Source organism: Cucurbita maxima, unplaced genomic scaffold, assembly GCF_002738345.1.
Source record: "Cucurbita maxima cultivar Rimu unplaced genomic scaffold, Cmax_1.0 Cma_Scf00089, whole genome shotgun sequence".
NCBI lineage: Eukaryota > Viridiplantae > Streptophyta > Magnoliopsida > Cucurbitales > Cucurbitaceae > Cucurbita > Cucurbita maxima.
In genome coordinates, this window is record NW_019272105.1 from 340022 (window position 1) to 367864 (window position 27843).

The window sequence follows — 27843 nt, forward strand, 5'->3', positions numbered from 1 at the left end:
AAATGTAGAATTTACATTAAATGGGCTATTATCTCATAAATGCGCCTTACGCTAGCCTTTTATTACCTCGTGAAAAACAAATACAAGAGAAAGAAAGGAAAAAGAACAACACTGAAACAACTGTCTTATACTACCCTATGGTTTGTTGTGCGATTGCAATTCAATCTATTCTAACCTATACTAATGATGCAAACGAGAATTCAACCTAAACTAACCTATACTTTGAATGCAAACAAAACTCAATCTACACTAACCTATACTACGAAATGGAAAACAACTATCCTATGCATGTGCCACAGTCTTGAGGTGTGCGATGCCGCCGTCAATCTCACATGGGTGGCTTGCCTTTATCTGAAAAGTATAGTAGCACGAGACTTGAGTATTTCTAGAATACTCAGTAAGTGACCCCCTATCGGGGTTATGCAACAATCACATGCAATGCGATGATGGGACCTATCTTTTAATTTGTCTTTCTACGGTGATATTCTAACGGGTAAATTTGGACGTGTACCATATACTCTACACACAACTCATACGTGCGAGTATGGGCTCACCAGCCAGTTCGCACACCGCTGGGTCACTTGCCTTGTTGGGCAAGCATACTCTGGGAGCTCCTTAGGCTGGACACCCGTTAGAACTAGTAACCGTCACGGCAGCGCTATGTAAAACATAACGATCATTGCCTTGCCATTGGATGTACGCGTCCGTACCCTCGTGATGGAATAGAGGTATCCCTCAAATGCATGAACACACATAATGCATGAGGTCCCCGATATTTGTACTTTTATCATTAATGAATATAACCTCATTATCATCTTTCATGGTTAACATGTCATTTCTCATTTCAGTCTACGTATCATACATATTCCTAACGGGGTTATATTTCATGCAACTTACTGTATTTCATGTCATACATTTCATGCTGTTTACATTCAGATATTTCATACAATCATGCCATAATCATTTAAGAACATCATAAACGTTGTAAGCACTACATATCACATCATACTAAACAGCATACATTCATGTTCACAAGATTACGTACTTAAGCACAACAGTCTAGCATACAATTTTAATGACACGTGCGAATCCACGGGCACGTGCCAACATACAACAAACAACGCGTAACCTACGATGGGTGAGCCACTTACTTGGTAGGCCTTAGCCGAAGTACTCCCTAAAATATAAACGTAAGCTCCTAGCTCCTCGTATACATCCTACGCTTCCGTTGGTGGTTGGTTCCTATTGGTCATTCGACACCTTCATTAGTATTTCACAAACATAATTAATTTCCAACTTGAATTTGTGAAATACGACCTTAAAATGATCTATTTTACCTTAAACGGGGTCGAAACTAAGTTCGAGAGGGTTGGAACGGTGACAAACGGGTTGGAAATAGGTTTCTCGAGCCGAATAAGCCGTCAGGGCCAAGAAGTTGTCGCTGAGCCGATTAAGCTGCCGAAGCCGAGGGGTGTCGCGCTGCAGACGTGCCACGTGGCACAACCAGAGGGCAACGCGTGTGCAGCGGTATCAGGTCGAGGCGCAGGTTGTCGGGTCGAGCGCGCGGGTTTTCGATTGCAGTCGCGGGTCTAGGTTGACCGCGAGTGATGGACCGGGCCTGGACTAAAAGGAAACGTCTGTAGGTCGGCTAGGCTGTGAGCGTCGGGTGTTGGTTTGGGCTTGCGGGTCTCGGGTCGGCTGGGTTTTTGCTCTCGAGTCGTGGCTAATGGGTTAGGCTGTAATTGGGCTGAGGCGATTGGGCCGCGGGAGTGTCGTCGGCTGAGGTTTGGACGAGTGGGTTGGACTCGGTTCAGGTTGCGGGAGTCTGGCCTTCTGGTCAGACTTCGTCTTCTTCGCCCGGTTACACAAAGTTTTTCGGTGACCTCTCTCTCACCTCGGTAACGTCGTTTCGACGTCCTTTTTCCCTCTTTTTTTCTCCGTTTTCGAGTCTCCTTCTCCCTCTAATTCCGTTTTTGGTATTTGTTTGGTTTGTAAAGGTCTATTACTCCCGGATCTGAGAGGGTTCGAAAATCCGACGTTCTGTCTCCCTTGCCTGATGGTGTACAACGTGTAGGATTCGTCTAAATCTACCCTTGGTGTGTGTAAAAGTCTCTCGGATTACTTTCGTTGCATAAAACGGAGGTTTCGATGTTGAATTCGTAGGGTTTGGTTCTTCCGGAGCTTCGTCGGATTTTCTCACTGTCTTTCTCATTTTCTCACTATTTTTCTTCTCGTAGGTGTCTTGGAGGTGGCTGAAGGTCGTGTTTGGTTTTCGTGGTGACCCCAACCTCGGGCGCCCTTTGTGGGTCGTATGCGAACGAAAACTCTACCGGAGTTTTCGATCCTGCCGATGACCGTTTTTTTTTTTCTGATCCGTTACACAACCACCCCTGCTCGTATGTTCACACCCATCACGTTTCTTCTCCTCGACGCGTTTGCGCGAGCCCCACCAGCCATTTCCCAGCACGTGCGTACTCTCATTGTTGCTTGGATCATGCCCCCGCATGCGTTAAATGAAATTTCTACGCATTCCATTTCTGGTGCGATCATACCAACACTAATGCACTAGATCCCATCAGAACTCTGCAGTCAAGCGCACTTGGGCGAGAGTAGTACTAAGTTAGGTGGCCACTTGGGAAGTCCTCGTGCACCCTTTTTATTTCTATTTTATGTTTTACTCATTATTTCAAAGATATCCAAGTCTCAAATTCCAAGGTGTGGACCAGGAAATGCTCCTTGAATAAAAAAAGAAGTTTGGGACTAATCTAGTGAATGGTGGTGGGTCTGGTTGTTCCGAGGATAGCTTTATGGTACGACTATTGGCCTTGACGCTAAGTCACAGTCTTATTCCTTCCTGGAATCTAGGCACCACAATGTTCACTCTTCCATCTTCAGCTGGTCTATTCTACACTCTCCTAGCAGCATTCGTTCGTCTGAACGTTGGGATGGGATGCTAGTTGGTGCATCTTTGTTGGCTCTGATCAGCAGAGGTTGAGGTGCATTGATCCGACTACAAAATCAGTATCTCCACATATCGTTTTCGATGACGCATCATTATGGAGGTCCTCCAAAAATATAATATTGCTGGATTCCATGATGCTAGACTTTCCGTATGTGGGCATAAACACCTGAGCAATGATAAAATGGAATTTAGAGGGACCTCATTCATAATGTATGTTCATAAGCATAGAGATATTTCCCTAGAGACGATGAGTGTGGACGCACACAATATGATGATAAGGGTGTTCATAAGGAGCATGACATTATGGGGTTCCGCTAACCTCTGGACGCTACTACAGATTAGCTTGATCAGAGAGTCTAGGGGGTGTGCGAGCCACCTAGAGATTTACACTCGCATGTGTGGGTTGTGTATATGGAAGTACTACACATACAATTTTTTTGAGACTAGAGGTCACCCCTAGAGAATAGAGATAGGTCCCAAGAGCATGATTGCATGTGTTTGCATTTGCATTGTAACGATCCTCAACTTTCCTATTTAATCTAAGGTCATTAATGTACCTCTATCGGTACATTTAATGCAGAATTTAATTTAAATGAGCTTTTATTATAATTGAAACATTAATTCCTCATTTATTACCTTGTGAATAAATGAATACAAAGGAAAGAAAGGAAAAACGATGAATGCAAATGAAATTCAACACATACTAACCATGAATGGAAAGCAATCTATCCTATGCATGTGTCATGGTTACAGGGTTTGCGAAGTTTCCGTCGATCTAACATGGGTGCCTTGCCTTTATCTGAAAATGTAGTAGCACGAGGCTTGAGCATTTCTAGAATACTCAGTAAGTAACCCCTATCGAGGTTATGCCACAAACACATGCAAATGAGATGACGGGTCCTATCCTTCAATCTGTCTTCCTTGGGTGTACGCCTCCGTACCCTCGTGATGGAATAGGGTATCCTCCCAATGCATGAGCACACATAAGTGCATGAGGTCCCCAATATTTCTACTTTTATCATTAATAGATATAACACTGCTATCAGTTTCATTTGTATCATGTTACTTCTCATTTTCAGTGCTTCTATCATGCACAATCCTAACGGGGTTATATTTCATGCTAAAGTTTGTATTTCATGTCATACATGTCATGTTGTTCACATACAATTTGAAAAACATAACATTATATTTCATGCTTTCATTATAACATATTATGACATGCAATTCATACCGAAAACATCTCAACGATCGTATAATCATTCTAAACACTACACATCACATCACATTATATCTTACATCAAGTCATTTCAGAAACAACATACGTTCACATTTCATACTTTTACATATTAAATGGTAACAGTCTAACATACAATTTATGGCACGTGCGAATCCACGGGCACGTGTCAACATACAATATACAATTGTGTAACCTACGACACTAGAGCCACTTACTTGGTGGGCCTTAGCCAACGTACTCCTTAAAATATATACGTAAGCTCCTAGCTCCTCATATACATCCTACACTTTTGTTGGTAGTTGGTTCCTATTGGATAGTTCGACACCTTTGTTAGTATTTCATAAACATAATTAATTCTTAACTTGAAATTTGTGAAATACGACCTTAAAATGACCTATTTTACCTTAAACAGGATCGAAATCAAGTCCGAGAAGGGAGGAACAGTGTCAAATAGATTGGAAATAGGGTTCCCAAGTCGAGAAGCCGTCGTGGAGCCGCAGAGCCGCCCCCGAGCCGATCATTCGCCAGAAACTAGGGGGTGTTTGCGCCAGAACCAAACAAGTGGCATAACCAAAATCGGCCGCGAGTGCAGGCTGAGATCAAGTTGAGGCACGGGTCGTCAGGGGAATTATGGGTTGTGATGGTTTTCGGTTGGGCCGAGGCATGGATTGAGTTGGGCCGTGATCCTTGGGCCGTGGGAGTTTGGACCGAACAGGCTCATAGATCACGGGTTTTCGGTTTGAGGGGCGAAACGCGGCTATGAGGAACGGAGCTCTGCCGAGGCTGTCTGTGGGCTACAGTGGGCTAGATGCAAGGGATCGCATTGGCGGTGTGGGTATGACTCGGGTCCGGATCCTGATGGTATTAATATAACACATTAGGCACTTTTAGAACATCAATTATATTAAATAACTAGCATGTTCATAAGTATTAAAACTTAATGAGTTTGAATACTAACCTTTTGTAGTTTAAATTCCTTTTTCCTCACGAACCGGTTTCGAACCATCACTAGTGTCTTCTCCACTATCCTCCGGCCTTAGAATGAGATTGTGGAATCTGGAGAGTGACTAAACTTGGGAGGGATTTTGTATATATGAAGAGAGTGTTTGTGAGAGGTTTTTCTCAAGGTTTTCCACCGACAAGAAATTTCACTCAAATGTTTGGGATTATGTGGCAAGCATGCATGCTTGAGTTAATCAAATTTTGACACTCAAAATTCCACTCAAATTTGTGGGGTTTATTTGGCAAGCATGCAAGTTTGGTTAAACCAAATTTTGACACCTCAAAATTCCACTAACATCGATTTTTCCATAAGTCAACATTTTGGCTTTCTTCCTTTTGATTCAACAATCAATTTGAATTATTAATTTAAAATTAAAGTAATATTAAATTATTAATTAAACTATTTAATTAATATTTAATATTAATTCAAATGCCAATCTCAATTAATTCCGACACATATTTGATTAAGATATTTAAATCTTATTTAAATAGCTCAGATTCTCCCTTGTTTAATTCGTAAATAAAACAAAAATGCGGTTACATATATCGTATATATGTAGCGCATTCTCCCTAATTTGAATTCGAACACTTCAAACTCACTCGTCACACTGTTTTATGGTTTAGTCTGATATAAGCTAGCAGAGGGACCTAATGGACCTATAGATCATGGGCTCCAACGATCCAAGATTACCCAGTTAAGCTCATTAACCTTGTTAACCAACATTCGTTAACTACTAAAACATTCTACTATAGCCTAGTAGTTGCACTCCCCTCACTATAGATATATTTCTGTCCATTTGATATAACCATGATTAGTAAGTCGATCATTCACAGGTTGTTCGTAACTAGAGCTGGGTCAATTTACCGTTTTACCCTTGAAGTTACTTCTTGTTTCTTATGTCTCACTGATCTTTTAATGAACAATTGGTTTGTGGTCCAACCAGTAAATTGAATCCCTCTCAAGCCAATGAGTGGGTGGGGCCCTTGTTCAAGACCTGGAGTCAGTACTTAAGGGAACTACCTCTCTTCTATCCCTAAAAGTGGGTAGGAGCGAATTCCATCTTGCATCCCCGTCCCCATCTATTCACCCAGTCTTACCCCTGAAATGGGAGGCTATTGAGTCGGCGAACTCGAGCTACTCTCACCCATGCAAATCTAAGGATAATTCCGAATGAACAGGAGTTCATGGTTAGCTCATGATTAAGATCGAGTTACATAGGTCATCGAATGAAAAGAAAATCAGTCTCAACAGTAAACGACATTATAAAGTGAGAGTGATTTTCTTCATGGTCCGATCTTATGCAATACTCATTGCATAGAACGCCCCCACTCACATGTCTCCACATGTACAATTTTAGTGATCACATTGTTTGTATCATATACAAAAGTGGGCCACATCCATAGTGTCTATAGAATAAGGCACTCAGCCTTATCCTTTTACTATAGATCATTTTGACTATATACTTGAACTTCATTAACTCTTATGTCTCTACATATAGTTCAAGTAATCATACTATAGCCAGAGTGTTCTTAGTTTATTGGATTTAGATTAATGATCGTAAAGTTCACTTTATTCAATAACAATTTTTACTGAATAAACAACAATAATAACTTTATTGAAAATAGAATATGTTTTTGTTTACAAACGATGAGTTTTAGGACATAAAATCCAACAGATCCGCCCCGTCAGCTTCGTCCTCCTCACCTAGATTCGTACAATTTTTCTCTAGCGACTCTCTCTCTCTTCCTTAAGTCGATTCGATGTTCGTTTTCCCCGTTTCCTTTTGGTTTTGTGTCTTGTCTCCGCCTTCTTCCCCTTTCTCTTGTTTCTTTGGTTCGCAAGGGTCTAAAACTCTCAGATCTGAGAGGGTTCGAAAATCTGAGGTTCTGTCTTCCTCGTCCGACGGTGTACAACATGTAAGTAGCGTCGAAGTTCATTCTCAGTGTGTGCGTAGGCTTTTGGGATGATTTTTGTGGCGTAGTTCAATGATTTCAATGTTGATTTTGTATAGGTTCACTTCTTTGGACGTCGTCGATTTTTCGACGTTGATTTCGTATATATATATATATATATATATATATATATATATATATTGTGATATGATATGAAAATGATACGAGAAATGTTATGGTACGAGATAGGTGATAAATTGACATGTTTTTGATATGATATATTGTGATGCGATATGTTATGGTATGATATGTATATGATGACATCGTTAGAATTATGTATCATATGAGAACTGAAAAATGAGAAATGATATAATATGAATGATAGACGAAATTGAAATAATATGAAAAATGATCTGATATGTACGGAACGCTAGCGAAATTGTATTAAATGATAAATGAAAATGAAAAAATATTGGGATCTCATGTATGTGTGCTTATGCATGGGGGGATATTCCTATTCCATCATAAAGGTATTGACGCGTACACCACTAGGCAGGTGAAGTATCATTATGTTTTATATAAGGTTGTCGGGGTGGTTACTAATTCTAATAGGTGTCTGGCATAAGGAGCTACAAGAGCAGGCTCACCCGACAAGGAAAGGAGCCCATTAGCGCGCGAACTGTTTGGTGAGCCCATACTCGCATGTATGGACTTTGTGTAGAGTACATGGTACACATCCAAGCTGCCCATTAGGATAGTGCCGTAAGAAAAGAGACTGATATGATAGGTCCCGTCATTATATTCACATGCTCTTGCATTTAACTCCCAATAGTAGGGTCACTTAATGAGTATTTTTTTAAATACTCAAGCCACGTGCTATTTCTATTTCAGGTTAAGGCAAGCATTCTGTACGGCTAACGACGACATAGCAACTCTAGACCACAACAGATGCATAGGGTAGTCGTATTATTTTCTTAGACTTAGGCTACAATATGATGTTTTTAATTTAAAAGTTTATTTATTTTTTTTAGTCTTTTGTTATGTCGTTTTTAAAAGTGTTTTCAAAACACGTAAGTCCATGACTGTGTTTTAAGATGAATGTGACATTTTATGAAAGTTTAAATGAAGTATTTTCACATTCAATGTTCATAATATGTATATAATGGTGACCTTAAATTAAGTAGAAAATTTCGGGTCGTTACACATACAACATGCATGAGGTCATATAATATTACATCATAGTTACGCTGAGATTTATGTCATAAATGTCTCATAATTGATTATTTATTTTTAATAATAATTTTGATTATTTTATTTGTAATTCAATGTTATCCATGGTATAAAAAATCCGAGGTAATTAATATAATCTTAAATGATATGTGGTTGACATACACGAGAATAATGTTTAAACCACTACAAGAAATAATGGATATGATAGCATACGAAAAATGCTATAAAAGACTACGTCGTGACAGCCCATGTCATTAAAAGTCTAAGATTTTTTATAGCGTTTTTCGTACGTCGTGACAACCAATGTTATTAAAAGTCTAACACTTTTTATAACATTTTTTTATAACTATGATAGATGCTACAATAGAGTATAAAACTATAGCTTATATACATTGTTATAAAAACATTTGATAGCATTTTATTAAAGCTATAATATATTTAATATAGCTAAAATATTATGCTATCTTTAACCGAATGATTGTTTATCATCGTTAAATATCACAGCAAAGTAGAAACTAAGGACTTATAAAATATGAGAATACTACAGGGAGCCCATGACCTACACCTATGGAAGTACAAATATTACACTCTTTATTCTCTTTTGTTAAACAAAGCAAATGCAATTAAAGATGGTTTGTTATTTATAGGAAATGGAAGGTGATGGAAGGTATACCATTTGGCCAAGACAATGGAACATTAAATAATGGAGAATACTTTATTTTATATTGTTTGAATAAATTTTTTATTCTATGGAATTATTGAATACTAATTTTGTAATGTAAATAGATGATGAGGTTTCAATTGTGAATGAAAATTATAGTATTTATTGTGAAATAAAGGAATGTCGGTATGGATTTAGCTAAAAATGAATACTTTGAATAAATGTTATCAAAATATAAATATTGAAATGATATTTAAATAATAAAATGATAAAATAAATGTAAACCATGAGCATGATATTGATGAGAAGAGGTTGTGAGAGCTAAATATTGAAAATAGTTAATCACATTTTCAAATCATAGAAGACAATATATTGAAATTCCTACACGGTTCACTAGATATCTCCATTCCAACTAAAAGTCAATAAACTAAAGAAAAAATTAAATAAATTTAAGACAAAAGTTACCATAATATTATATGAAAGATAGCATTACTATGTTATACGAAGACTTAGTCTCACCGATCTCATTCTTTAAAAAATTGCTCACAATATGAGTCAACCCATAGAAAAATTTGAGAAGCTTGACAATAACATCAAACCCTCAAATCTACCTAACAGCAGCAAGTTATACCAAACTCTCACACCAATTAAAATTTTGAGTTAAAAATAACAAAAATAGAACAACTTTGCAGGCCCATTATTTATGGTCAGCACTTATGTAAGCCTTTCACTAGTATTACATTGCAAATCCATTCCCCCTGTCCCACAAAACAGAAAAAGAATCATCCACATATTTATGTTCTTATTAAACTAATATGACTAATATGATATCATGTAGAAGAAAAAACAATACAAGCCGAAATCAAAAGGATGTATGTCAACACGATACCTGATGTAGAGGCTTCACATTCCTCGTGCTACTGCTACTTTCCAACACTCAAAAATAATAACACAACAAGAAAGCCAATGTAAACAAGTTCGACCATGCAACTCAACAAAGTTCAACAACTTCAATGAGAAATAGTGCATTTACACTTACCGTTACACTAAATATGTTGCTCTAAGTAAAAGTTGAATATAGCTAAACCAAATCTTTGGCAACCAATATCATTCATAGTATTAATAAAAATAAATAACATTCCATAGAGTATTTATATAAATTGTGTTGTAATTTATGCCTATAGAAAAACAATATGTAATAGACCCAAAATTTTCTACTTAAATTAAGATCGCTACTGTATACATATCATAAACATTGAATGTAGAAGACTTCATTTAAATTTCATAAAACATAACCTTTATCTTAAACTACAGCGATGAACTTACGTGTTTCGAAAACATTTTTAAAACGACACAACACAAAACTAAATAAAATAAATAAGAGTTTAAGTAAAAACATCCTATTCTAGCCTATGTTTAAGAAAATAAATACCACTATCTTATGCATGTGCCATGGTCTTGAGTACGTGTAGCCGCCCAAAAAAAAAAAATAATAATAAATAAACAAAAAAAATTTATTATAAACAAAAATTATTATTATGTTAAAAAAAAAAAAAATAAGTAAATAAAAACAATTATTCCCTCATCTCTCCCCACTATAGTCACTTTCCCCAATAATCTCACCTCAACACACCTCACCAAAATGAAACAGAAATGAAAAATGTTAGATTTGAGAGAATAGAAATGCCTCACATCAAATTTATAGGAGATGAGTTTATAGATATGATCAACATTTACATGGGAGAGAGATTTGAGGTTTCTCTGTAAGTTATATCTCACATCTCCTTTTCTTTCTTCCAATTATTTAGTTTTTTAGCAATTTACCTGTTAGAAAGATACATCATAATCTATAGCAGAGAAAAAAAATAGAATCAATTAGATTGGCCAAAATTAATTGCTAACTTAATAAAAAAAATAGAATCTATTAGATTGGCCAAAAGTCATTGCTAACCTAATTGAGAGGTAACAAACAAAAATATAAAGAAAGGTTTAAACAGATTTAACATATCAGAATTTCTTCTCTCGTGGCGAAAACAAACACAAAAAGGTTCCGATTTAGTTTGGTGAAATTTTGCTAGAGAGATATTGCATTCGAAGAGGTTAGTAGTTTTCATTTTATTTTATTTATTGATATTAAAAGTCATCCTCAAACAGAGAGGGATAATCAAAAGAAGGGAAACACGGTAAGAGACCGGGAAGGAAGATTGTGAATATAATCGAATTATCTGGAAAATGTTAAAGGGTATTAAACACCATAATAGAAAATAGAATATGTGGAAAATTTTAATGGGTATTAAATGGTTTGAATGAAAATAATACTATAACAAACATATATAAATATTTCAAGACCTAACTTAGGCAAAGACTCTAACGTTCTCATGAAGTATAACACATAGATCAACATAAATTAGAGAAACAATTTTGTAGAAATTCAAACTTGAAACTGATGTCATGGGCTCACATAAGTGTACTTGGATTTCAATGGACTTTCATTAAGGATAACGACGGAACATCAACCTAAGCTAACCAGGTAAGTGACCTTACTATCGACATGGTTATATTTGCTGTTGACACGTGTCCCGTGGTTCTGCATGTGTCATATATATTGATATGTGTGAATTGTCTGTGGATCGATATGTTTCTTATTTGTTATGTATATGTTATAATATGTGAATTGTTTGATAATAATTACGGTACGATGTGTTCAATGATATGTTTGAGATAGGATACAGGAAGGATGCACAAAACGAAATGTAACGATAGGAGTCAAATACGTTCATGAAACGTTAAGGTTAGGTTACATACTAGAGTGATATGGATAAGAGAGATTGATGGAAGAATACGGTTAGGCTACGGGTAGAAAGGGATAGATTTGTGATAGATTGATAAAGCGATAGCGTTAGGATTGATAGAATGATAGCGTTAGGTTACGTTCTTGTGATGATATGACTAAGATACGTTCACGTAATGATATGTTTGTGATAGATATAAGAACGTTAAGGCTATGATAAGTTAGAAAACGATATGACTATGATTTATGTTATGACTTATTTATGATATGATACATTGTGATGCAATATGTCATGGTATGGTGTATATGATGAGATGTTATGTTAAAAGCATAGAACATTATGTTAGGTCTCTTAAATTGTGTGTATACAGTATGATATGAATGACATGAAATTACGATAAATAGCATGAAAATATAACCCCGTTAGAATTATGTATGATTTGAGAACTAAAAAATGAGAAATGATATGATATGAATGATGAACGATATCTAAAACGATATGAAAAATGATATGATATGTACATAATGCTAGCGGGCTTGTATTAAAGGATAATGAAAATGTAGAAGTAATGGGGACCTCATGCATTATGTGTGTTCATGCATCTGGGGGATACCCCTAACCCATTACGAGGGTATGGACGCGTACATCCAATGGCAGGACAACGATCGTTATGCTTTGCATAGCACTGCCGTGACGGTTACTAGTTCTAACGGGTTCCGGCATAAGGGGCTCCTAGAGTATGCCCATCGGATAAGGAAAGTGGCCCAGCGGTGTGCGAATTAGCTAGTGAGCCCATACTCACACGTATGGGCTGTGTGTAGAGTATATGGTACACGTCCAAAGTTTACTAGTTAGGACAGCACCGTAGGGAAAACGAAACAAAACTAAACGAAAGATAGGTCCCATAATTTTGTTGCATTTAACCCCAATAGTGGGGTCACTTATTGAGTATTTCTTTAAATACTCAAGCCATGTGCTACTACATTTTTCAGGTTAAGGCAAAACATTCCTGTACGGCTGTCGACGTCATCGCAACGGTTAGATGAAAGTGTCCCACATTGGTTAAGTTAGGGAATGATCATGGGTTTATAATATAAGAATATACTATCCATTGGTATGAGGCCTTTTAGGGAACCCTAAAGCAAAGCCATGAGAGCTTATGCTCAAAGTGGACAATATCATACCATTGTGGAGAGTTGTGTTCGTCTAACATGGTATCAGAGCCATGCCCTAAACTTAGCCGTGCCAATAGATTGGCAAATCCTCGAATGTCGAATAAAGAACTCCAAAAAGAAAAAAGGAGTCAAGCCTCCTCGAAGGTACGAAGGCAGTAAAAAATGACTAAGACTCCTAAGGAGTCGAGCCTCGATTAAGGGGAGGGCGTACTTTGTTCGAGGGGAGGTGTTAGATGAAAGTGTCCCACATTGGTGAAGTTAGGGAATGGTCATGGGTTTATAATCTAAGAATATACTCTCCATTGGTATGAGGCCTTTTGGGGAGCCCTAAAGCAAAGCCATGAGAGCTTATGCTCAAAGTGGACAATATCATACCATTGTGGAGAGTCGTGTTCGTCTAACATGGTATCAGAGCCATGCCCTAAACTTAGCCGTGCCAATAGATTGGCAAATCCTCGAATGTCGAATAAAGAACTCCAAAAAGAAAAAAGGAGTCAAGCCTCCTCGAAGGTACGAAGGCAGTAAAAAATGACTAAGACTCCTAAGGAGTCGAGCCTCGATTAAGGGGAGGGCGTACTTTGTTCGAGGGGAGGTGTTAGATGAAAGTGTCCCACATTGGTGAAGTTAGGGAATGGTCATGGGTTTATAATCTAAGAATATACTCTCCATTGGTATGAGGCCTTTTGGGGAGCCCTAAAGCAAAGCCATGAGAGCTTATGCTCAAAGTGGACAATATCATACCATTGTGGAGAGTCATGTTCGTCTAACAGCAACTTGTGACCATGACACATGCATAGAGTAGTGGTATTTATTTTCTTAGACTTAGGCTAGACTAAGATGTTTTTAACTTAAACTCTTATTCATTTTATTTAGTCTTTTGGTGTGTCGTCTTAAAGATATTTTCGAAACACGCAAGTCCATGGCTGTGTTTTAAGATAAAGGTTATGTTTTATGGAATTTAAATGAAGTCTTCCGCATTCAATGTTTATGGTACGTATACAGTAGAGAGTTTTATGGAATTTAAATGAAGTCTTCCGCATTCAATGTTTATGGTACGTATACAGTAGAGACCTTAAATTAAGTAGAAAATTTTGGGTCGTTACAACATGGCTTGAGTATTTAAAGAAATACTCAGTAAGTGACCCCACTATTGGGGTTAAATGCAACAATCACATGCAAATGAGATGATGAGACCTATCTTTCAATCTGTCTTCCAATGGTGCTGTTCTAACGGGTAATTTGGACGTGTACCATATACTCTACACGCGGGGGTATGGGCTTACTAGTCAGTTCGCACACCGCTGGGCCACCTTACTTGTCGGGCGAGCATACACTAGGACGCTCCCTAGGCCGGACACCCGTTAGAACTAGTAACTGTCACGATAGTGCTATGCAAAACATAACGATCGTTGTTCTGCCATTGGATGTACGTGTTCGTACTTTCGTGATGGAATAGGAGAATCACCCTAAATGCATGAGCACACATAATGCATGAGGTCTCCAACATTTCTACTTTTATCATTAATGAATATAATCTCGCTATCATGCTTCATGCTTAACATGTCATTTCTCATTTTTCAATTTACGCATCATACATAATCCTAATAGGGGTTACATTTCATTTCATTTATCCTGATATCATGTCATTCATAACATGCTGTATACATACAATTTAGGAAACATAACATAACACTCCATGCTTTTAACACGTCATTTCATAACGTGCAATTCATACAACAATTACCTCAGTGATCACACAAAACAGTCTAAAAATAACATATCACATCACAATATATCGTATCATAAACATTATCATACAATTCATAGATAATTCATACATATCAGTATATATGACACGTGCAGAACCATGGGGCACGTGTCAACATCAAATATAACCATGCCGATAGTAAGGCCACTTACCTGGCTAGCTTAAGTCGTTGTCACGAATATTTCTTTAATGAAAGTTTGATTCCATCCTTTCAAATTCGAGTCAACCTATGTGAGCCCATGACATCAGTTTCAAGTTTGAACTCGATAACATTATCTCTAATCTACCTTGGTCCATGGTAATGTTATATATATATATAATATGCTATCTTCACTACATATCTTATTTTCTATTAAGGGAATATATTGTTACTGGATAAAATTTAATGGTGTTTTTTTTGTCGGCCTGATATTTCAATTTTATTTTTAAATTCTGTTCACAAAATCTTTCCTCAAATCTTCCCACCTCACTGTTGATTGTACAAATAGATTTTCATTCTCTAAACATTCTGGTATTTATTTGATATTATTAGCCAATTTTAATCAATTGTTTGATTTATAGAATTGCCAACAAAAATTAAATTAATTAGATAAGTGAAAATGAGAATTGATTATAACATGATAAGTATAAATTGGATAAAGGAGGAAGATGGATCCTAAATTAATTTCTTATAAACATAACTATAAATGAAAAGGGAATCTAGATAAGATTTTATTGTAATAATAGATTCTAAATTTGCAATCTATTCAGTTGAAAGCCATTTTATTTTTCTCTAGAGATTTTTTTTTGGTGAGAGGAGAGGGGAAATCTTGTTTCTTTTTTTGTTTATTTATTTATTATTATTATTGTTTTTTAACTATTTTCTTTATAATTATCTTATTGGATTATTTCTTTATTTATTTCATTCTTTATGATTTTATTTATTTATTTATTATTATTATTATTATTTGCTATTACACAATATCCTTCAATGTTCCCATGAAAAATTGGTTATAAAAGTGGGCAAATGAAAAATAATAATTTTTTTTTTGAAGTATTTATCAGATATGCTTTCATCAAAATTTGGAAACAAACATATATAAAATTAAAAAGACAAGTTGAAGCATTCTAACATCTAGAAAACTATATTCCTTACTGCCCTTCATGCTAAGCAACCTACCAAGACGTACTAACAATCAGTGCAACTCAACAACCATTGGATAAAGCTTTCCAGGAAATAAATTGTAAACCAACACTCATTGATATGGTGCAACCATCATTTATACATATTGATCTGATTCTCATAAAGCATCTGGCCAACAAAAAAAACTTATTTGTTGGTCTTTTCTTTACTATTGCTAATAGCTAAATAATAGTGGAATCAAATAATTTATACATGGATAAGTCTGTATGATGTGAATAAATAATTGATTGATAAGTTTGTATGGTGTGAATAAATAATTGCTATCACTAAAGAATGACGTCTTTTAAAATGAAATAGTTCGGTAAGGAATAATAAAACTTTAATTTGATCCTCTAATTGGAGGAAGTAGTTTATTCAAATAACTCGAGTTCATCCTCTTATTCTTCTATAATATGACAGCTTCACTCTGAGTTACAGAGAATGGAAGCGAGAAAGATGACACATTTGTCCAATTAAGAGAAAGAAAGTGTTTAAATTTGCTACAAGCATAACTTTGGAACTTGAATCAGTAAGGATGATATGTTGATAAACCGAAACAAACCGAGGGATAACGATGCCCACAAAATTGGAAGATTTACTAAAGCATAACTCATAAAAGATTGAAAGTGAGCCTAAGCTCCAAAGGTTGGTGACAAAAGAAGTGAAACATATTCTAAAAAGGAAACAAATAACACGAGCCATTCTAACATGTTTTATCCTAACTTACATGCATTCTAAGAAAATTTTGAAGAGATCACCCAACATAGAATTGTTACCAGCAAAACACACTTACCACTAGAATGGACAGTAACTTTTAATTTTTTTAAGTTTTTCTTAGCATCCTATCCACAAGGTTATTTTCATCCGGACATAGTNGTAATAAATAGAAATAACAATAAATGGAAAGATACCTATGATAATAAGGCAAATATTAGATATTTGCCTTATAATAAAATATCAAATATAATATATATGGTAAACTATAATTTATTACTAAATATCCTTATCACCCCACCGCAAGCTAAGCGTCGAATTTAAACGAACGTGAAGCTTGAATCTGAAAAATTCAAAGAGGTTGAGAAACACTTTTCATGAAGATGCTAACAACCCGGTTCTTGACCATCAAAAATTTGCAGAGGGATTGCCGCTCAGCGGCGATGCTGCCTTGGCTTCGACGAGAATATGTTTAACCCATGAAGAGGGATTGTCGCTTAGCGACGATGCTGCCTTGGCTCTAGTGAGAATATTTCTAACCCCAAGAAGTAGAAGGGGAAACCTAGAGCAAGTGACAAAGACAATGTTGAAGCCGGAAGAGTCGCCACATTGGGCGAAGGAGCCAATTTTGGCGAGAAGGGCAGTCGGAAGAGTCGCCTCATCGGGCGAAGAAGCCAATTTTGGCAGGAAGGGCGGCGACAACTTGGCTGGCGAAGAGGCCAGTGCAACACCCAGATTCCGAAGGTAAATTTCTGCAAAAGGTTGATGGGCTTGTCGAGATTCCATATATTTATGAAGAGAACACTGATGAGAATTCTAAGATTAGGGTTTCTGTGAAGGATGAAGGGTTGATTGGGAAGAAAATGAGAGAGACTATATTGGCCAAGGGGAAAACCGATTGAGTTGGAAAAGGTAAGGTTGTATGTACAGAGTATGACAAAAGGTGATTTGGAGGTCAATAGGGTGAAGCCGAAGAGTCGTCAATTGGCTCCGCCTGCGGCAGCCATGAAGACTGCCCCTGCAGCGTCAAAGCGAGCAGGGGTGGTGGAGAAGAAGATTAGAGGATTCAAAAGCCATTGAAAAGAAAGGATTGGGTTGCTAAACCGAGAGGGCTCTGATACCATGTGAATGTTTGATTAATCCACCACACCTAAATGGTGTGAAAGTTATCTTATTTATAATCAAATGAATTACAAGGATATGGAAATAGTAATAAATAGAAATAACAATAAATGGAAAGATACCTATGATAATAAGGCAAATATTAGATATTTGCTTTATAATAAAATATCAAATATAATATATATGGTAAACTATAATTTATTACTAAATATCCTTATCAGTTTCTCTACATCTCCTCTGAACCAGGTTGTTGATATCTTCACGAAAAGTGTTTCTCAACCTTTTTGAATTTTTCAGATTCAAGCTTCACGTTCGTTTAAATCCGACGCTTAGCTTGCGGTGGGGTGTTAAGGATATTTAGTAATAAATTATAGTTTACCATATATATTATATTTGATATTTTATTATAAGGCAAATATCTAATATTTGCCTTATTATCATAGGTATCTTTCCATTTATTGTTATTTCCATTTATTACTATTTTCATATCCTTGTAATTTATTTGATTATAAATAAGATAACTTTCACACCATTTAGGTGTGGTGGATTAATCAAACATTCACAAGTTGTACGAAGGATGCGTACCTAAAGACTGTAGCGAGAGACGTTTACAGAAGTTTCCCAAATCAACCTCTGAATGTGTTCCAATTGGACAAATCCCATTTAACTATATTTGCTATTGTTTCCATGATTGTTAGAAAGTGATCAATTCTGGTTTGTATCACATACTCTATTAAATAAAACGGTTGAATGTCTCTATAAATTTAACCAATCACTTGTAACTAGTTTATTTTTACTTTTGTTGTTGATTCAATGATCGCTAGAAAGTGATCAATTCTGGCTTTTACCCGTTCCCCATTAAATAAAATGGTTGGATGCCTATATGGATTCAACTTTTTAAAGCATAATTCTCCATTTTATTTCTTCTCACCCTGAACTCTGTTTTCATTTCGACTCTCGCAATCCTATTTGCACTACTAACTTAACCTACGAATATAATGTGTTATAATAAACCCAACGACTATTAAAAAAGTTTTAGGTAGAGAAAGAGAACATATATATTCGTTTAGTTTTTGAATAGCTAAATTGCTGACCTGAATATAACTTGATCGGTTAGCCAAATAGTTTAGCGAAATAATACATTATTAAGCCCTTAAAATACAAGAGTTGTAAGATCCAATTTTTAGTTGCTTATAGCTAAACCGAATCTATGACAACCAACCTCATTCATAATATTAATAAAAATAAATAACATTCCATAAGAGTATTAGTATTTATATAAATTGTTCTGTAATTTATGCTTATAGAAAAACAATATCCTTCGTGTTTTCATTAATAATTTGTTATAAAAGTATGAAGAATATTTTTTTTTTTTTTGAAATATTTTTTAGATATGCTTTCATCAAAATTTAGAAACAAACATGCATAAAACTAAAAAGACAGGTTGAAGCATTCATGCTTAACATCTAGAAAACTACACTCCCCAGCCCTTCATGCTAAGCAACCTACCAAGACGTACTAACAATCAGTGCAACTCAACAACCATTGGATAAAGCTTTCCAGCAAATAAATTGTAAACCAACACTCATTGATATGGTGCAACCATCATTTATACATATTGATCTAATTCTCATAAAGCATCTGGCCAACAAAAAACACTTATTTATTGGTCTTTTCTTTACCATTGCTAATAGCTAAATAATAGTGGAATCAAATAATTTATACATGGATAAGTCTGTATGATGTGAATAAATAATTGATTGATAAGTTTGTATGGTGTGAGTAAATAATTGCTATCACTAAAGAATGAAGTCTTTTAAAATGAAATAGTTCGGTAAGGAGTAATAAAACTTTAATTTGATCATCTAATTGGAGGAAGTAGTTTATTCAAATAACTCGAGTTCATCCTCTTATTCTTCTATAATATGACAGCTTCACTCTGAGTTACAGAGAATGGAAGCGAGAAAGATGACACATTTGTCCAATTAAGAGAAAGAAAGTGTTTAAATTTGCTACAAGCATAACTTTGGAACTTGAATCAGTAAGGATGATATGTTGATAAACCGAAACAAACCGAGGGATAACGATGCCCACAAAATTGGAAGATTTACTAAAGCATAACTCATAAAAGATTGAAAGTGAGCCTAAGCTCCAAAGGTTGGTGACAAAAGAAGTGAAACATATTCTAAAAAGGAAACAAATAACACGAGCCATTCTAACATGTTTTATCCTAACTTACATGCATTCTAAGAAAATTTTGAAGAGATCACCCAACATAGAATTGTTACCAGCAAAACACACTTACCACTAGAATGGACAGTAACTTTTAATTTTTTTAAGTTTTTCTTAGCATCCTATCCACAAGGTTATTTTCATCCGGACATAGTCTCGATTCATTTATTTACTCGGATGTCACAATCTTTAATAGTTGTAATTTATATAACAATACATACTACTCTTGTCGAGGTAGTTAAGGTCCTTCCATGAAAAGATTAGTTAATTCCACAGGGGTTTGAAGCTACCATAGTTGGCCTACTTTTCAATGAAGATATAAAAGTTATAGAGTCACCATATTTGTGAAACAAAATGTGTATATAAATACAGATTCTACAATGGCAAATGAGCAAACCAACTCTACATTCAAACACATAAATTTGGTATATTATAACATATTTTAGGAGATGATGAACTTCTCCGGCTCCCTCTTTGTTCTTGTCCTGGTTCTCTCAGGTACGTATGGTTGTTTAGATGTGTTTAAGTTTTGTGTTGTAAGCTTGAATGGGTATTAAAGCATGTATAACTTTGAAAATTTGTGCAGCTGGTTGGATGGTGCCTCTAGCAACCCACGCAAAACAATGTGATGTGAAGATGTTCGAATATGCATGCGACACCACTGGATGTCACCAAAAGTGCCTAGAGGTTTACCCAAATTCAACATCTCAATGTGTTGAAACTCCTGAATTTCCCACCAACTTTGCTTGCCATTGTTTCTTCCCTTGTGAAGAAAATTGAGTTTTGATGTGATGCTCTTCTTTTCCTTGTACTAATCCACATACTGTAATGCCCCAAAAGTCCACACGTTTCCTAAATAAAATGGTCGGTGACTTTCCTGTTATTCAATTTTTCATTATGGTTGCTGGTGAAAAGTGTGTATAAAACACCGGCTCCATGGTCTTCCTGCGTCAATTCCTTTATCCGTAGAAAGATGTCTTGCTTTTATCTGAAACGTAAACATAGCACATGACTTAAAGTACTTTAAAAAATACTTAGTAAGTGACTTCACTGTTAGAGTCGTGAAATAGAATACATGCAACATATTTATTAATTAAAAAAAGTTATTATATTATTATTATTAAATATTTTTTTTTATTGAACGAATTCACGTCCTTATTCATATACTAAATATACAAAATGGCTGTTCATATAATAAATAATGATATTGACATAATAACATAATGACTCTAGATCCAGGATAGAAAAAAAGTTGTAACTTATCATAATTGGCTTACTTTCCAAATAAAAGACAAATTAACTTAATGTGTTGCCTTATTTGAAACCAAATATTTTCATATAAATCTTCGATTAAAATTGAAAGTATCCTACACCTTTCAATCAAAGATCAATTTCAGTTTATCATTGCTTTTTATACGAAATGGCAAAGTTTTCTTGCTCCATAATCTTCATTGGTTTCCTCCTATTCTCAGGTTTGTTTTTTAGATATAGAAACATCTTATGAACTTTCAAGAATTCCGTTTTAATAACTATTTGATTTTTGACAGCTGCATGCATGTTGTCGGTCAATGCAATACAATGTGAAGAGAAGTTGTACGAAGGATGCGTACCTAAAGACTGTAGCGAGAGATGTTTGCAGAAGTTTCCCAAATCAACATCTGAATGTGTTCCAATTGGACAAATCCCATTTAACTATATTTGCTATTGTTTCCATGATTGCTAGAAGATGATTAATTTTGGTTTTTATCACAGTCTCTATTAAATAAAACCGTTGAATCTCTCTATGAATTCAACCAATCCCTTGTAACTATTTTATTTTTGCTTTTGTTGTTGCTTCCATGATCGCTAGAAAGTGATCAATTCTGGTTTTTACCCGTCTCCATTAAAGAAAATGGTTGGATGCCTCTATGGATAGAACTTTTTTTAGCATAATTCTCCATTTCCTTCCTTCTCGACTGCCTCTATGTATATTGCGTCACATGTTTTTTTAACGATTAAACTGCTAATTTCGATATAATTTAATTTATAAGCTACCAAATTGTCGTCTTACAGGATTGACGTTTCATAACTTGTAATATCATCAGTAAAATACTTAGATGAAATATAGTATCTTTGTTAGAAAGGAATATTATTATGAAATACAATATGTAACATATGGTTGTTATAGTAAATAATTGACAATCTGATTGGACTCTTTCTCATCAATCTTTTTCTTTAATCATAAATGAAATTATTTGTCGATAGGTTGGTGGATTCAATCAGTATATTAACATACATTAGTTATTAATAAAAATAAATATTTTTTTATTTACAAAAATAATGGGAGGGAATATAAAAGGTTCTCGAATATAATCTCCAAACGCAAGGTCTTTTCATTTAAATAAGACTAGCACTAAAAAAGAGAGAAAAAAGAATCTTTCATTTTTTTTTTTTTTTAATGGATAGGAGACTCAAAACTCTAATTTTTTTTTACTAAATTATAAAAAAAAAATTATTTTATTATTATTATTTATTTATTTGGGTAAGTAGTTAATATAAATTTAATCTTTCGATGGATAATGTATGTCTTCATATTTAAACTATATTTAGGTCAAAAAGGGATGTTTCTACCATGTCTTCATATTTAAACTATATATTCTTAATAATGGAGATTTGACCCTATAGTAATAGATTAAGGTGGAAAACGGGTAGATGGTTCTCCAACTATTAAATCTATGTTACATAATAAGAGGGGCTCCAAAGGGACAATTCTTACCTATCTATTTTGCCGTTAAATTTGTATTAAATTTCTATTTTGTCCTTCACTATGTGTTGATTTGACATAATTCTTTGAGTTGAGGTGTCATTTGAGAGAAGTTGTATAATCGAGTTGGTGTTTCTAAATTTTGCATTCAATGACCTCAATATTTGGTGCAATATAGTCACATTAGTTGGAGAGGGAGACTAAGCATTCCTTATAGACATGTGAAAACTTCTCCCTCTCCATACTAGCAGACACATTTTAAAACTGTGAGGCTGACTACGATACATAACGAGCCAAGTGAACAATATCTGCTAGTTGTGGGCTTGGGCTATTACAAATGGTATCAGACCCATACACTGAACGGTGTGTCAGCCAAGATATGGAAAACCTTGAGGGGAAGCCGAAAGCACAAAATATCTATTTTTTATTTGTGATTAGAATATTAACTTTGAAAAGCACAAAATATTTAAGATTGAATTACGAAATATTTAATCTCTTCTTCTAAATGTGTTGATTGAGAAGATTAATATTTTATGGGATGATCATAAGTATTTTAATCTTGAGTGAGTTATGAACTATTCCTTACGAGAAACTTGTATTTGATTTGCATAGGTGAGAATGACTTTCAGAACCGATTCAATATGTCTATCATTTTGTAAACTTGAACAATGAGAGCACACCCTCTCATTGGTATGACATAGTTTATAGTTAATCGTAAAAAAATTGTTAATTAGAAATTCAGTAGTTCTTATAGTGAAAAATATATTTACAAGGGTAAAACAAACTTTTAATCTAATGATTGTTACAAACAATTCGTGAAGAAATCGATAATTGACTTGATTGTAGTGATTACATACATGAACACAACTTATAGTAGATTGATCTATAATTAATGAATAAAAAAGAAATAATTAATTTTATATTATTAGAGTTTATAACACCCCAATTTAAAAGATTCAAATTAATCTTCATATTAAGGAAGAAATATATATATATAATTTAAACTGCATTCAAATTTGATAAATATGTATTGATATGTTTTATTTAAATATGATCTAATTAAAAAAATATTTTTTTATTATATTATATATTAAAGATTTTTATTTTAAATATGACCCTTAAATCTTTTAATTTTCTATCTTTCAAGAGGCTTTTGTGTCAAAGAAGATAAAAGATCTAGTAGAGCAAGTTGAAGTCATAATAAAGATGTGAAAATCTCTCTCTAGTAGAGACATTTAAAAATTGTAAAATGACGATAAAAGAAACGAAATAAAACCGATTATCTTGATTAGAACAAATAATGATATTGGCATAATAACTTAATGAATCGACGATAGATAATGAACTATAACGGATAATATCTTGATTATAACCAATAATGATATTGACATAATAACCTACTTTCCAATAACTTAATATGTTCCCATATTTGAAACCAAATATTTTCATATAAATCTTCCACGGGTTTCAATAACATATCAATTTCAGTTTATCATTGCTTTTTATAAGAAATGAAAAAGTTTTCTTGCTCCCTATTCTTCATTAGTTTCCTCATTTGTTCAGGTTTGTTTTTTAGATTTAAAAACATCTTATAAACTTTCAAGAATTGGGTACGTTTTCGTTTAATAACTATTTGATTTTTGACAGCTGCATGCATGTTGTCGGTCAATGCAATACAATGTGAAGAGAAGTTGTACGAAGGATGCGTACCTAAAGACTGTAGCGAGAGATGTTTGCAGAAGTTTCCCAAATCAACATCTGAATGTGTTCCAATTGGACAAATCCCATTTAACTATATTTGCTATTGTTTCCATGATTGCTAGAAGATGATTAATTCTCGTTTGTATCACATACTCTATTAAATAAAACCGTTGAATGTCTCTATAAATTTAACCAATCACTTGTAACTAGTTTATTTTTACTTTTGTTGTTGATTCAATGATCGCTAGAAAGTGATCAATTCTGGCTTTTACCCGTTCCCCATTAAATAAAATGGTTGGATGCCTATATGGATTCAACTTTTTAAAGCATAATTCTCCATTTTATTTCTTCTCACCCTGAACTCTGTTTTCATTTCGACTCTCGCGATCCTATTTGTACTACTAACTTAACCTACGAATATAATGTGTTATAATAAACCCAACGACTATTAAAAAAGTTTTAGGTAGAGAAAGAGAACATATATATTCGTTTAGTTTTTGAATAGCTAAATTGCTGACCTGAATATAACTTGATCGGTTAGCCAAATAGTTTAGCGAAATAATACATTATTAAGCCCTTAAAATACAAGAGTTGTAAGATCCAATTTTTAGTTGCTTATAGCTAAACCGAATCTATGACAACCAACCTCATTCATAATATTAATAAAAATAAATAACATTCCATAAGAGTATTAGTATTTATATAAATTGTTCTGTAATTTATGCTTATAGAAAAACAATATCCCTCGTGTTTTCATTAATAATTTGTTATAAAAGTATGAAGAATAATTTTTTTTTTTTTTTGAAATATTTTTTAGATATGCTTTCATCAAAATTTAGAAACAAACATGCATAAAACTAAAAAGACAGGTTGAAGCATTCATGCTTAACATCTAGAAAACTACACTCCCCAGCCCTTCATGCTAAGCAACCTACCAAGACGTACTAACAATCAGTGCAACTCAACAACCATTGGATAAAGCTTTCCAGGAAATAAATTGTAAACCAACACTCATTGATATGGTGCAACCATCATTTATACATATTGATCTAATTCTCATAAAGCATCTGGCCAACAAAAAACACTTATTTATTGGTCTTTTCTTTACCATTGCTAATAGCTAAATAATAGTGGAATCAAATAATTTATACATGGATAAGTCTGTATGATGTGAATAAATAATTGATTGATAAGTTTGTATGGTGTGAGTAAATAATTGCTATCACTAAAGAATGACGTCTTTTAAAATGAAATAGTTCGGTAAGGAATAATAAAACTTTAATTTGATCATCTAATTGGAGGAAGTAGTTTATTCAAATAACTCGAGTTCATCCTCTTATTCTTCTATAATATGACAGCTTCACTCTGAGTTACAGAGAATGGAAGCGAGAAAGATGACACATTTGACCAATTAAGAGAAAGAAAGTGTTTAAATTTGCTACAAGCATAACTTTGGAACTTGAATCAGTAAGGATGATATGTTGATAAACCGAAACAAACCGAGGGAAAACGATGCCCACAAAATTGGAAGATTTACTAAAGTATAACTCATAAAAGATTGAAAGTGAGCCTAAGCTCCAAAGGTTGGTGACAAAAGAAGTGAAACATATTCTAAAAAGGAAACAAATAACACGAGCCATTCTAACATGTTTTATCCTAACTTACATGCATTCTAAGAAAATTTTGAAGAGATCACCCAACATAGAATTGTTACCAGCAAAACACACTTACCACTAGAATGGACAGTAACTTTTAATTTTTTTAAGTTTTTCTTAGCATCCTATCCACAAGGTTATTTTCATCCGGACATAGTTTCGATTCATTTATTTACTTGGATGTCACAATCTTTAACAGTTGTAATTTATATAACAATACATACTACTCTTGTGGAGGTAGTTAAGGTCCTTCCATGAAAAAATTAGTTACTTCCACAGGGGTTTGAAGCTACCATAGTTGGCCTATTCTCAGGTTTGTTTTTTAGATATAGAAACATCTTATGAACTTTCAAGAATTCCGTTTTAATAACTATTTGATTTTTGACAGCTGCATGCATGTTGTCGGTCAATGCAATACAATGTGAAGAGAAGTTGTACGAAGGATGCGTACCTAAAGACTGTAGCGAGAGATGTTTGCAGAAGTTTCCCAAATCAACATCTGAATGTGTTCCAATTGGACAAATCCCATTTAACTATATTTGCTATTGTTTCCATGATTGCTAGAAGATGATTAATTCTGGTTTTTATCACAGTCTCTATTAAATAAAACCATTGAATCTCTCTATGAATTCAACCAATCCCTTGTAACTATTTTATTTTTGCTTTTGTTGTTGCTTCCATGATCGCTAGAAAGTGATCAATTCTGGTTTTTACCCGTCTCCATTAAAGAAAATGGTTGGATGCCTCTATGGATACAACTTTTTTAGCATAATTCTCCCTTTCATTCCTTCACGCCTGCCTCTATGTATATTGCGTCACATGTTTTTTTAACGATTAAACTGCTAATTTCGATATAATTTAATTTATAAGCTACCAAATTGTCGTCTTACAGGATTGACGTTTCATAACTTGTAATTTCATGAGTAAAATACTTAGATGAAATATAGTATCTTTGTTAGAAAGGAATATGATTATGAAATACAATATGCAACATATGGTTGTTAATAATTGACCATCTGATTCAACTCTTTCTCATCAATCTTTATCTTTAATCATAAATGAAATTAAAAAATTATTTGTTCCATCCGTATATTAACATAAATTAGTTATTAATAAAAATAAATATTTTTTTACATTTGGTATTAAATTTGTGGCATAATAGTACATTTTTTTTTTAATTGGAAATAACTTTAATTTAAATAAGACTAGCACTAAAAAAAAGAAAAATGGATAGGAGACTCAAAACTCTATATATATATATATATATATTTTTTTTTTACTAAATTATAAAAAAAAAAATATTTTATTATTAATAGCTATTTTAAATTATTAAATGGCTTTTATTATTATTATTTATTTATTTATTTAGATAAGTAGTTAATGTAAATTTAATCTTTTGATGGATAATATATGTCTTAATAGTTAAACTATATTTATGTCAAAAAGAGATGTTTCTACCATGTTACAATTATTAACTACCTATTTTACGGTTAAATTTTTATTAAATATCTATTTTGCCATTTTTTTTTTTTTGTGTGGGTTGATGTCTATTTTGCCCTTGGTTGTGTTGATTTGACCTAACTCTTTGAGTTGAGATGGCATTCGAGAGAATTTATACAATGGAGATGACTCTTTTCGAATATAACTGCGATATAATCACGTTACTTATTCCTTAGATGTAAATGTGAATATTATTTCCACAGATCAACACGAGTCATTCCAATATGTTTTGTCCTAACTTACATGCATTCTAAGGAAATTCTGAGGAGGTCACCCTAGGTACAATTATTACAA

At 34.1% G+C, this 27843-nt stretch overlaps 2 long non-coding RNA genes and 1 pseudogene across 2 annotated transcripts; 2 read left to right on the top strand and 1 right to left on the bottom strand.

Annotated features, from left to right (window-relative positions):
- Positions 1-227: 227 nt before the first annotated feature.
- LOC111472833 lies at positions 228-1421 on the bottom strand. Its single transcript, XR_002715495.1, has 3 exons — positions 1338-1421; positions 1152-1242; positions 228-351 (listed from the first exon to the last, which is right to left on the bottom strand). It is a non-coding gene; the product is annotated as an uncharacterized LOC111472833 (long non-coding RNA).
- Positions 1422-2538: 1117 nt separating this feature from the next.
- LOC111472837 lies at positions 2539-2654 on the top strand (annotated as a pseudogene).
- An 18655-nt stretch (positions 2655-21309) lies between these two features.
- On the top strand, positions 21310-21856 carry LOC111472831. Its single transcript, XR_002715494.1, has 2 exons — positions 21310-21422; positions 21498-21856. It is a non-coding gene; the product is annotated as an uncharacterized LOC111472831 (long non-coding RNA).
- The last annotated feature ends 5987 nt before the right edge of the window (positions 21857-27843 follow it).